This window comes from Leuresthes tenuis, unplaced genomic scaffold (genome assembly GCF_036924035.1).
Source record: "Leuresthes tenuis unplaced genomic scaffold, fLeuTen1.0.hap1 SCAF_22, whole genome shotgun sequence".
NCBI lineage: Eukaryota > Metazoa > Chordata > Actinopteri > Atheriniformes > Atherinopsidae > Leuresthes > Leuresthes tenuis.
The window spans coordinates 27,371,154-27,383,181 of NW_027325376.1; the positions used below are offsets into that span (position 1 = coordinate 27,371,154).

The 12,028-nt window shown below is 45.1% G+C and overlaps 1 non-coding gene across 1 annotated transcript; it reads right to left on the minus strand.

Annotated features, from left to right (window-relative positions):
• Positions 1-8,427: 8,427 nt before the first annotated feature.
• On the minus strand, positions 8,428-8,541 carry LOC140282422 (U5 spliceosomal RNA). Its single transcript, XR_011909859.1, has one exon. It is a non-coding gene; the product is annotated as a U5 spliceosomal RNA (small nuclear RNA).
• Positions 8,542-12,028: the final 3,487 nt, after the last annotated feature.

The window sequence follows — 12,028 nt, forward strand, 5'->3', positions numbered from 1 at the left end:
CAAACCAAGTGGAAACTGCTTTGAACTTCATATTTATCAATGTCTAGATCAATTTCAACTTCTTCTACTGCAAAATACAATGTTGTTCTTTGTTGAAGTTGATCTAGACATTCATAAATATGAAGGTAAAATCAGTTTTCACTCGGTTTGAGTGAAGGAATTTATTTAATAGCAAAATCCCAAATCATGCAGAACTCCTCAAAAGGAACGTATGGCTTAATCACAAGTGTGGTTCTTTCTCATTCAGGGTAATATGAGGAAGTTGCTTCAAACATTTTTAGACATGGATAACTATGAAGGACAAATCAGTTTTTAAACCGCTTTTTAAAAACTTTAGTCAGAAATTTACACCTTGCAGCTGAACCATCTCTGCTCCCTGTTTTGATAATGTATGGTTGGGCATTCGCACCTTTTTTTACCCATTTTTCAGGAATTATGGGAGGACATTCACACCTTCTTGCAGCCGAACACCTCCTCTCCCGCTTGTGATCATGTGCGGTTTGATATTCGAAAATTTTCTTTCATGTTTTAAAGCAATTATTGATGGACATGCAGACCTTCTTGCAGCTGAACCCCTCTGCTCCCGCTTTTGATGGTGTATAGTCAGGCTTTCGATTCTTTTCTTCCCGGTTTTTACAAATTATGGTTGGACATTCAGACCTTCTTGCAGCCGAACACCTCCGCTCCCTCTTTTGATCATACATTGTCGGGCATTCGCACTTTGTCTTACCCGCTTTTTACAAACTTTAGTCGGACATTCACACCTTCTTGCAGCTGCACCAACTCCGCTCCCTGTTTTGATCATGTATGGTCTGGCAATACTACCTTTTCTTACCCGTGTGTGAGTAATTATGGACATTCACACCTACTTGCAGCCGAACACCACCTCTCCCGCTTTTGATGATGTATGGACCGGCATTCTTACCTTTTCTAACACATTTTTCAGCAATTATGGTCGGAGATTCACACCTACTTACAGCCGAACAACTCCGCTACCGCATTTGATGTTGTAAAGTTGGGACTTCTCACCCTTTCTCATCAGCTTTTTGCAAATTATGATCTGACATTCACACGTACTTGCAGTCGAAGAGCTCTGCTCCCGCTTTTTATTATGTTTGGTTAGATATTCGAACCATTTCTTAACTGCTTTTTACAAACTTTGGTCGGACGTTCACACCTTCTTGCAGCCGAACACCTCCACTCCCTCTTTTGATGGTGTATATTCGGGCATACGAACCTTTTCTTACCCACTTTTTACAAACCATGGTCGGACTTTCACACCTTCTCTTAGCTGAACGACTCCGCTCCCTCTTTTGATTGTGTACAGTCGGGTATTTTAACCTTTTCTTACCCGCTTTTTACCAACTATGGTCGGACGATCACACCTTACAGCGGAACACCTCCGCTCCCTCTTTTGATGGTGTATGTTCGGGCATTCGAACCTTTTCTTACCCGCTTTTTACAAACTATGCTCAGACATTCAAACCTTCTTGTAGCCGAACACATCCACTCCTGCTTTTGATGATGTATGGGTGGACATTCACACCTTCTTGCAGCTAAACACCTCCTCTCCCGCTTATGATCATTTGCGATTTGATATTCGAAAATTTTCTTTCATGTTTTCTAGCAATTATTGATGGACATTCAGACCTTCTTGCAGCTGAACACCTCCGCTCCCGCTTTTGATCATACATTGTCAGGCATTCGCACCTTGTCGTACCCGCTTTTTACAAAGTTTAGTCGGACATTCACACCTTCTTGCAGCCGAACACATCCTCTCCTGCTTTTGATGATGTATGGTTGGGCATTCGCACCTTTTTTTTACCCATTTTTCAGGAATTATGGGTGGACATTCAGACCACCCATAATTCAGACATTCAGACCTTCTTGCAGCCGAAACCTCCTAAAGACCTCATACATCGTCGGGCATTTGCACCTTGTCGTACCCGCTTTTTACAAAGTTTAGTCGGACATTCACACCTTCTTGCAGCTGTACCACCTCCGCTCCCTGTTTTGATCATGTTTGGTCTGGCAATACTACCTTTTTTTTACCCGTTTGTGAGTAATTATGGCTGGACATTCACAGCTTCTTGCAGCTGAACACCTCTCCCGCTTTTGATGATGAATGGTCCGGCATTCTTACATTTTCTAACACATTTTTCAGCAATTATGGTCGGAGATTCACACCTACTCACAGCCAAACACCTCCGCTCCCGCATTTGATTATGTTTGGTTAGATATTAGAACCTTTTCTTAACTGCTTTATACAAACTTTGGTCGGACGTTCACACCTTCTTGCAGACGAAAAACTCCACTCCCGCTATTGATTGGGTACAGTCGGGAATTTTAACCTTTTCTTACCCACTTTTTACCAACTAACGTCGGACATTCACACCTTCTTACAGCGGAACACCTCCGCTCCCTCTTTTGATGGTGTATATTCGGGCATTCGAACCTATTCTTACCCCCTTTTTACAAACTATGCTCGGAGATTCACACCTACTCACAGCCGAACAACTCCGCTCCCGCATTTGATGGTGTATAGTCGGGCATTCTCACCCTTTCTCATCAGCTTTTTGCAAATTATGATCTGACATTCCCACCTACTTGCAGTCGAACAGCTCTGCTCCCGCTTTTTATTATGTTTGGTTAGATATTCGAACCATTTCTTAACTGCTTTTTACAAACTTTGGTCGGACGTTCACACCTTCTTGCAGCCGAACACCTCCACTCCCTCTTTTGATGGTGTATATTCGGGCATACGAACTTTTTCTTACCCGCTTTTTACAAACCATGGTCGGACTTTCACACCTTCTCTTAGCTGAACGACTCCGCTCCCTCTTTTGATTGTGTACAGTTGGGTATTTTAACCTTTTCTTACCCGCTTTTTACCAACTATGGTCGGACGATCACACCTTACAGCGGAACACCTCCGCTCCCTCTTTTGATGGTGTATGTTCGGGCATTCGAACCTTTTCTTACCCGCTTTTTACAAACTATGCTCAGACATTCAAACCTTCTTGTAGCCGAACACATCCACTCCTGCTTTTGATGATGTATGGGTGGACATTCACACCTTCTTGCAGCTAAACACCTCCTCTCCCGCTTATGATCATTTGCGATTTGATATTCGAAAATTTTCTTTCATGTTTTCTAGCAATTATTGATGGACATTCAGACCTTCTTGCAGCTGAACACCTCCGCTCCCGCTTTTGATCATACATTGTCAGGCATTCGCACCTTGTGTTACACGCTTTTTACAAACTTTAGTCGAACATTCACACCTTCTTGCAGCCGAACACATCCTCTCCTGCTTTTGATGATGTATGGTTGGGCATTCGAACCTTTTTTTACCCATTTTTCAGGAATTATGGGTGGACATTCAGACCACCCATAATTCAGACATTCAGACCTTCTTGCAGCCGAAACCTCCTAAAGACCTCATACATCGTCCGCATTTGCACCTTGTCGTACCCGCTTTTTACAAAGTTTAGTCAGACATTCACACCTTCTTGCAGCTGTACCACCTCCGCTCCCTGTTTTGATCATGTTTGGTCTGGCAATACTACCTTTTTTTTACCCGTTTGTGAGTAATTATGGCTGGACATTCACAGCTTCTTGCAGCTGAACACCTCTCCCGCTTTTGATGATGAATGGTCCGGCATTCTTACATTTTCTAACACATTTTTCAGCAATTATGGTCGGAGATTCACACCTACTCACAGCCAAACACCTCCGCTCCCGCATTTGATTATGTTTGGTTAGATATTAGAACCTTTTCTTAACTGCTTTATACAAACTTTGGTCGGACGTTCACACCTTCTTGCAGACGAACAACTCCACTCCCGCTATTGATTGGGTACAGTCGGGAATTTTAACCTTTTCTTACCCACTTTTTACCAACTAACGTCGGACATTCACACCTTCTTACAGCGGAACACCTCCGCTCCCTCTTTTGATGGTGTATATTCGGGCATTCGAACCTATTCTTACCCCCTTTTTACAAACTATGCTCGGAGATTCACACCTACTCACAGCCGAACACCTCCGCTCCCGCATTTGATGGTGTATAGTCGGGCATTCTCACCCTTTCTCATCAGCTTTTTGCAAATTATGATCTTACATTCACACCTACTTGCAGTCGAACAGCTCTGCTCCCGCTTTTGATGTTTGGTTGGATATTCGAACCTTTTCTTAACACACCTTTTCTTAGCTGAACACATCCGCTCCACCTTTTAGTGTTCTATCACACCTTTTTTTTCACAGCATTTTATAGATTATGGTTGGAAATTCTCAACCACTCTAGTCCGAAGACCTCTCCTCCCGCTTTTGTTAATATATTTAAACTTTAGTCGGACATTCACACCTTCTTGCAGCTGAACCACCTCCGCTCCCTGTTTTGATCATGTATGGTCTGGCAATACTACCTTTTTTTACCCGTTTGTGAGTAATTATGGCTGGACATTGACACCTACTTGCAGCCGAACACCACCTCTCTCGCTTTTGATGATGTATGGACCGGCATTCTTACCTTTTCTAACACATTTTTCATTAATTATGGTCGGACATTCACACCTTCTTGCAGCCGAACACTTCCGCTCCACCTTTTAGTGTTCTATCACACCTTTTTTTTCACCGCATTTTATAGATTATGGTTGGAAATTCTCAACCACTCTCATCCGAAGACCTCTCCTCCCGCTTTTGTTAATATATTTGAACTTTAGTCGGACATTCACACCTTCTTGCAGCTGAACCACCTCCGCTCCCTGTTTTGATCATGTATGGTCTGGCAATACTACCTTTTCTTACCCGTTTGTGAGTAATTATGGCTGGACATTCACACCTACTTGCAGCCGAACACCAACTCTATCGCTTTTGATGATGTATGGACCGGCATTCTTACCTTTTCTAACACATTTTTCAGCAATTATGGTCGGAGATTCACACCTACTCACAGCCGAACAACTCCGCTCCCGCATTTGATGGTGTATAGTCGGGCATTCTCACCCTTTCTCATCAGCTTTTTGCAAATTATGATCTAATATTCACACCTACTTGCAGTCGAACAGCTCTGCTCCCGTTTTTGATTATGTTTTGTTGGATATTCGAACCTTTTCTTAACTGCTTTTTACAAACTTTGGTCGGACATTCACACCTTTTTGTAGCCGAACACATCCACTCCTGCTTTTGATGATGTATGGTTGGGCATTCGCACCTTTTTTTTACCCATTTTTCAGGAATTATGGGTGAACATTCAAACCTTTTTGCAGCTGAACACCTCCTCTCCCACTTAAGATCATTTGTGGTTTGATTTTCGAAAATTTTCTTTCATGTTTTCTAGCAATTATTGATGGACATTTAGACCTTCTTGCAGCTGAACACCTCCGCTCCTGCTTTTGATCATACATTGTCAGGCATTCGCACCTTGTCTTACCCGCTTTTTACAAACTTTAGTCGAACATTCACACCTTTTTGCAGCCGAACACCACCTCTCCCGCTTTTGATGATGTATGGTCCGGCATTCTTACCTTTTCTAACACATTTTTCAGCAATTATGGTCGGACATTCACACCTTCTTGCAGCCGAACACTTCCACTCCACCTTTTAGTGGTCTATCACACCTTTTTTTTCACCGCATTTTATAGATTATGGTTGGAAATTCTCAACCACTCTAATCCGAAGACCTCTCCTCCCGCTTTTGTTAATATATTTAAAATTTAGTCGGACATTCACACCTTCTTGAAGCTGAACCACCTCCGCTCCCTGTTTTGATCATGTATGGTCTGGCAATGCTACCTTTTCTTACCCGTTTGTGAGTAATTATGGCTGGACATTCACACCTTCTTGCAGCTGAACCACCTCCGCTCCCTGTTTTGATCATGTATGGTCTGGCAATGCTACCTTTTCTTACCCGTTTGTGAGTAATTATGGCTGGACATTCACACCTACTTGCAGTCGAACAGCTCTGCTCCCTTTTTTGATTATGTTTGGTTGGATATTCGAACCTTTTCTTAACTGCTTTTTACAAACTTTGGTCGGAAGTTCACACCTTCTTGCAGCCGAACACCTCCGTTTCCGCTTTTGATGGTATATACTTGGGCATTCGAACCTTTTCTTACCCGCTTTTTACAAACCATGGTCGGACTTTCCCACCTTCTTGTAGCCGAACAACTCCAATCCCGCTATTGATTGTGTACAGTCGGGTATTTTAACCTTTTCTTACCCGCTTTTGACCAACTATGGTCGGACATTAACACCGTCTTAGAGCGGAACACCTCCGCTCCCTCTTTTGATGGTGTATGTTCGGGCATTCTCACCCTTTTCTTACCCACTTTTTACAAACTATGGTCGGACATTCAAACCTTCTTGTAGCCAAAAACCTCCGCTCCCTCTTTTGATCATACATTGTCAGTCATTCGCAACTTTTCTTACCCGCTTTTTACAAACCATGGTCGGACTTTCACACCTTCTTGTAGCCGAACACATCCGCTCCCGCTATTGATTGTGTACAGTCGGGTATTTTAACCTTTTCTTACCCGCTTTTTACCAACTATGGTTGGACATCCACATCTTCTTACAGTGGAACACCTCCGCTCCCTCTTTTGATGGTGTATGTTCGGGCATTCAAACCTTTTCTTACCCGCTCTTTGCAAACTATGCTCGGACATTCAAACCTTCTTGTAGCCGAACACATCCACTCCTCTATCTCGATATTGATAAATATGGAAGGACAAAGCAGTTTTAACTTGGTTTGAGCAAAGCAATTAATTTCACAGCAAAATCCGAAATCATGCAGAACTCATGAAAGCAAGCTTATACTTGGATTCCTGAAACTTTAGATTTGCTCTTTCTTTTACTGCAAAGTACTACGTTGTTTTTTTGTTTAAATCTTTCTAGACATGGTAAATATGAAGGACAAATAAGTTTTAACGTAGTTTGAGAGAAGGAATGCATTTTATAAGCAAAATAAAATGCATGAACTCACGAAAAGCTTTTTATCGCTTTTCCCTGCTTTTTACAAACTTTGGTCGAACATTCACACCTTTTTGCAGCCAGATGTATGGACCGGCATTCTTACCTTTTCTAACACATTTTTCAGCAATTATGGTCGGAGATTCACACCTACTCACAGCCGAACAACTCCGCTCCTGCATTTGATGGTGTATAGTTGGGCATTCTCACCCTTTCTCATCAGTTTTTTTCAAATTATGATCTGACATTCACACCTACTTGCAGTCAAACAGTTTGAATGGATATTCGAACCTTTTCTTAACTGCGTTTTAAAAACTTTGGTTTCACGTTCACACCTTCTTGTAGCCGAACATATCCACTCCTGCTTATGATGATGTATGGTTGGGCATTCGTACCTTTTTTTTACCCATTTTTCAGGATTTATAGGTGGACATTCACACCTTCTTGCAGCTGAACACCTCCTCTCCCACTTATGATCATGTGCGGTTTGATTTTCGAAAATTTTCTTTCATGTTTTCTAGCAATTATGGTTGGACATTCACACCTTCTTGCAGCCGAACACCTCCGCTTCCGCTTTTGATGGTATGTATTCGGGCATTCGAACCTTTTCTTACCCGGTTTTTACAAATTATGGTTGGAAAATCAGATCTTGCAGCTGAACCACCTCCGCTCCCTGTTTTGATCATGTATGGTCTGGCAATACTACCATTTCTTACCCGTTTGTGAGTAATTATGGCTGGACATTCACACCTACTTGCAGTCGAACAGCTCTGCTCCCACTTTTTGATTATGTTTGGTTGGATATTCGAACCTTTTTTTAACTGCTTTTTACAAACTTTGGTCGGACGTTCACACCTTCTTCCAGCCGAACACCTCCGCTTCCGCTTTTGATCATACATTGTCGGGCATTCGCACCTTTTCTTACTCGCTTTTTACAAACCATGGTCGGACTTTCACACCTGTTAGTAGCCGAACAACTCCGCTCCCGCTATTGATTGTGTACAGTCGGGTATTTTAACCTTTTCTTACCCGCTTTCTACCAACTATGGTCGGACATTCACACCTTCTTACAGCGGAACACCTCCGCTCCCTCCTTTGATGGTGTATGTTCGGGCATTCGAACCTTTTCTTACCCGCTTTTTACAAACTATGGTCAGACATTCAAACCTTCTTGTAGCCGAACACATCCACTCCTGCTTTTGATGATGTATGGTTGGGCATTCGCACCTTTTCTCAACCGCTTTTTACTATGGCCCACCCGCTGCAATGAGCACTCTTCAGCCCTTTTAAATGGTATAACTTTGCACTCCCGCACGCTCCAGCAAGCACCATTCAAGCAACACCTTTGCACTCCAGCTTCAAACATCGGCACAGTCGCAACAGGTACGGCGACTCTACTCAGAGAAGTCACTCTGCACAGTAACAAGATTTTTTTTGCACAGACAGAATGGGCTTCACCCGCAAAGGTAAAGCCTGCCAAAAATAGAAACAACTCATTAGTGCTGCTCTCCACGGAAGTCTTTAATAAAAGGCGAAAGAGTTGTACGTTATGAAGAGAAACCAGAGTGCGATTATCCGTCACTGCGGGAGCAGGGCATCAGGCTAGTTGGCATAGCCACCTTCCCCATGGTGAGCTTTGCTTGATTGAGACGCTTTCTCCCCCCCCTTGCTCCTCGGCTGACCAAGTAGGAACAATCGGGCCCTATTCGATGGCTGCCTTGTCTTTTGCACAGAGTAAAAACACCACGGGAACACCGTATTGACGCTTTGTTCTGACCGCTCATTCGGTGTCGCGTTTCTTTCAAGCAATTCTCCCGCTTAGCCCACACTCTGCTCGCTCCCAGAGCCGTGTTAAAGTCTACTTCGCATTCACTCTCTTTTCTCAGCAGACTCTTGGGATTTTATCTATAAAATGAATTCCTTCACTCAAACTATGTTAAAACTGTCAAAAAAAAAAAACAACGTTGTACTTTGCAGTAAAAGAAAGAGCAAATCTAAAGTTTCAGGAATCCGAGAATAAGCTTACTTTCATGAGTTCTTCACGATTTCGGATTTTGCTATAAAATGAATTCCTTCACTCAAACTAAATTAAAACTGCTAAACCGCTAATCTGTTACATGTAAGGCAGATGTCAAATTCACCGAAATAGGATCTAAGGGTATTCGGCCAATCGAGCTGTAGCAGCTTCGGTAAAAGAGTATAAGTTGAAGAGTTTGTGAATAAAGGTGTGCACACACATTGTGAGCTGTAGGAAAATAGGCAGGGAGCAATGCCGGCTGGGGTATATGTTCTTGTATGTTGTCTGACTGTTTGATTTGAATGTGTTGTGTAAGTGTCCTGTTGAATGTTACATGTTTGGGCTTTGACACGCTTCACTGTGGTTGTTAACTGTGTGGTGTGTCCTGAAATGTTATATGTTTGGGCTGTGTGACATGCTTAATGCTTGTCAGTAGCTACCCACTTATTCATATATAGCAACTGACAACATAAGAAGTCCGGACATACTTTGATAGTAGTTGTAGAAGTATCCTTATTGATAATAGATAAACTAATTCATAGTGATAGAGTGATAGAACAGTAGATGAACAGGTGCCTGCACATGTCTCACGAAAATAAAATGGGTATATGATTGCTGATGGCAGAGCAATACTGCCAAACTTATGAGTTCTTGTGGCAAACTTGATTCAGGGTCTTGACGTGTATACGCTGTTTCGCTGACTTGATTGTCACAAGAAACAAAGTGTGTTTGATAAGATCCGACCATTTTATTACGGGAGGATCAGTATGTATGGATTCTGATGTGACTGATAAACCCATTCGTATCTTAAGCATAATCTAATACGTGAGACAACGCCCTGGCACACAATCAAAAAAAAAAAGAGAGAGCGGTTTTGTGTCCCCACAGTCCATAATGTAGAAAAGAGAGAAAAAAGCCTTTCTGATTTGGTGTGTGTGCTCACAGTGTAGAGTGTAGAGAAAAGAGAGAAAAGAAAGCCGTTTTGGTGTCACGGGTGTTGTGACTTACACACACAAATTTCTGAATTGAGAAAGGAAATTATTTTAGAATGTCACCTCTCTGTTGGGGAAGGAGCCGGAGCTGGTGCGCGAGGCTGAGCGGTTCCGGCTAGATATAGTCGGACTCAACTCGACACACGGCTTGGGCTCTGGAACCAGTCCTCTTGAGAGGGGTTGGACTCTCTTCCACTCTGGAGTTGCCCGTGGTGAGAGGCGCAGAGCAGGTGTGGGCATACTTATTGCCCCCCGGCTGTGTGCCAGTACATTGGGGTTTACCCCAGTGAACGAGAGAGTAGCCTCCCTCCGCCTTGGGAGGACGAGTCCTGACTGTTGTTTGTGCCTATGCGCCAAACAGCAGTTCAGAGTACCCACCCTTTTTGGAGTCTCTGGGGGAGGCACTGGAGAATGCTCCTACCGGAGACTCCCTCGTTCTGCTGGGGGACTTCAATGCTCACGTGGGCAATGAGAGTGAGACCTGGAGGGGTGTGATTGAGAGGAACGGCCCCCCCGATCTGAACCAGAGTGGTGTTATGTTGTTGGACTTCTGTGCTGGTCATGGACTGTCCATAACGAACACCATGTTCAGACATAAGGGTGTCCATATGTGCACTTGGCACCAGGACACCCTTGGCCGCAGTTCGATGATCAACTTTGTGGTTGTATCATCGGACTTGGGGTCGTATGTCCTGGACACTCGGGTGAAGAGAGGAGCGGAGCTGTCAACTGATCACCACCTGGTGGTGAGTTGGCTCCGCTGGTGGGGGAGGATGCCGATCAGACCTGGCGGGCCCAAACGTATTGTGAGGGTCTGCTGGGAGCGTTTGTCAGAATCCCCCGTCAGAAGGAGCTTTAACTCCCACCTCCGGCAGAGCTTCAACCATATCCCGAGGGAGGTGGGGGACATTGAGTCCGAATGGGCCATGTTCCGTGACTCCATTGCCGAGGCAGCTGATCGGAGTTGTGGCCGTAAGGTGGTCGGTGCCTGTCGTGGCGGCAACCCTCGAACCTGCTGGTGGACACCAGTGGTGAGGGAAGCCGTCAAGCTGAAGAAGGAGTCCTATCGGGCCTTTTTGGCCAGTGGGACCCTGGAAGCAGCTGATAGGTACCGACAGGCCAGACGGGCCGCGGCTTCGGCGGTTGCTGAGGCAAAAACTCGGGCCTGGGAGGAGTTCGGTGAGACCATGGAGAACGATTTCCGGACGGCCTCGAAGAGATTCTGGTCCACCATCCGGCGTCTCAGGGGGGGGAAGCGGCTCACAGTCAACACTGTTTACAGTGGGGACGGGGCTTTGCTGACCTCAACTAGGGATGTTGTGAGTCGGTGGGGGGAGTACTTCGAGGAACTCCTCAATCCTACCAACACGTGCTCGGAAGAGGCAGAGTCGGAGAGCTCGGAGACGGGGCCTCCCATTTCTGGGGCTGAGGTTGCCGAGGTGGTCAAAAAGCTCCTCGGTGGCAAGGCCCCGGGGGTGGATGAGGTCTGTCCTGAGTTTCTCAAGGCTCTGGATGTTGTAGGGCTGTCTTGGCTGACACGCCTCTGCAGCATCGCGTGGACATCGGGGACAGTGCCTCTGGACTGGCAGATTGGGGTGGTGGTCCCCCTCTTTAAAAGGGGGACCGGAGGGTGTGTTCCAACTATAGGGGTATCACACACCTCAGCCTCCCTGGTAAGGTCTATTCGGGGGTATTGGAGAGGAGGATCCGTCGGATAATCGAGCCTCGGATTCAGGAGATGCAGTGTGGCTTTAGTCCTGGCCGTGGAACAGTGGACCAGCTCTATACCCTCGGCAGGATCCTGGAGGGTGCATGGGAGTTCGCCCAACCAGTCTACATGTGTTTTGTGGACTTGGAGAAAGCGTTCGACCGTGTCCCTCGTGGAGTCCTGTGGGGGGTGCTCCGGGAATATGGAGTGCCGGACCCCTTGATAGGGGCCGTTCGGTCTCTGTATGACCGGTGCCAGAGTTTGGTCCGCATTGCCGGCAGTAAGTCGGATACGTTTCTGGTGAGAGTTGGACTCCGTCAGGGCTGCCCTTTGTCACCG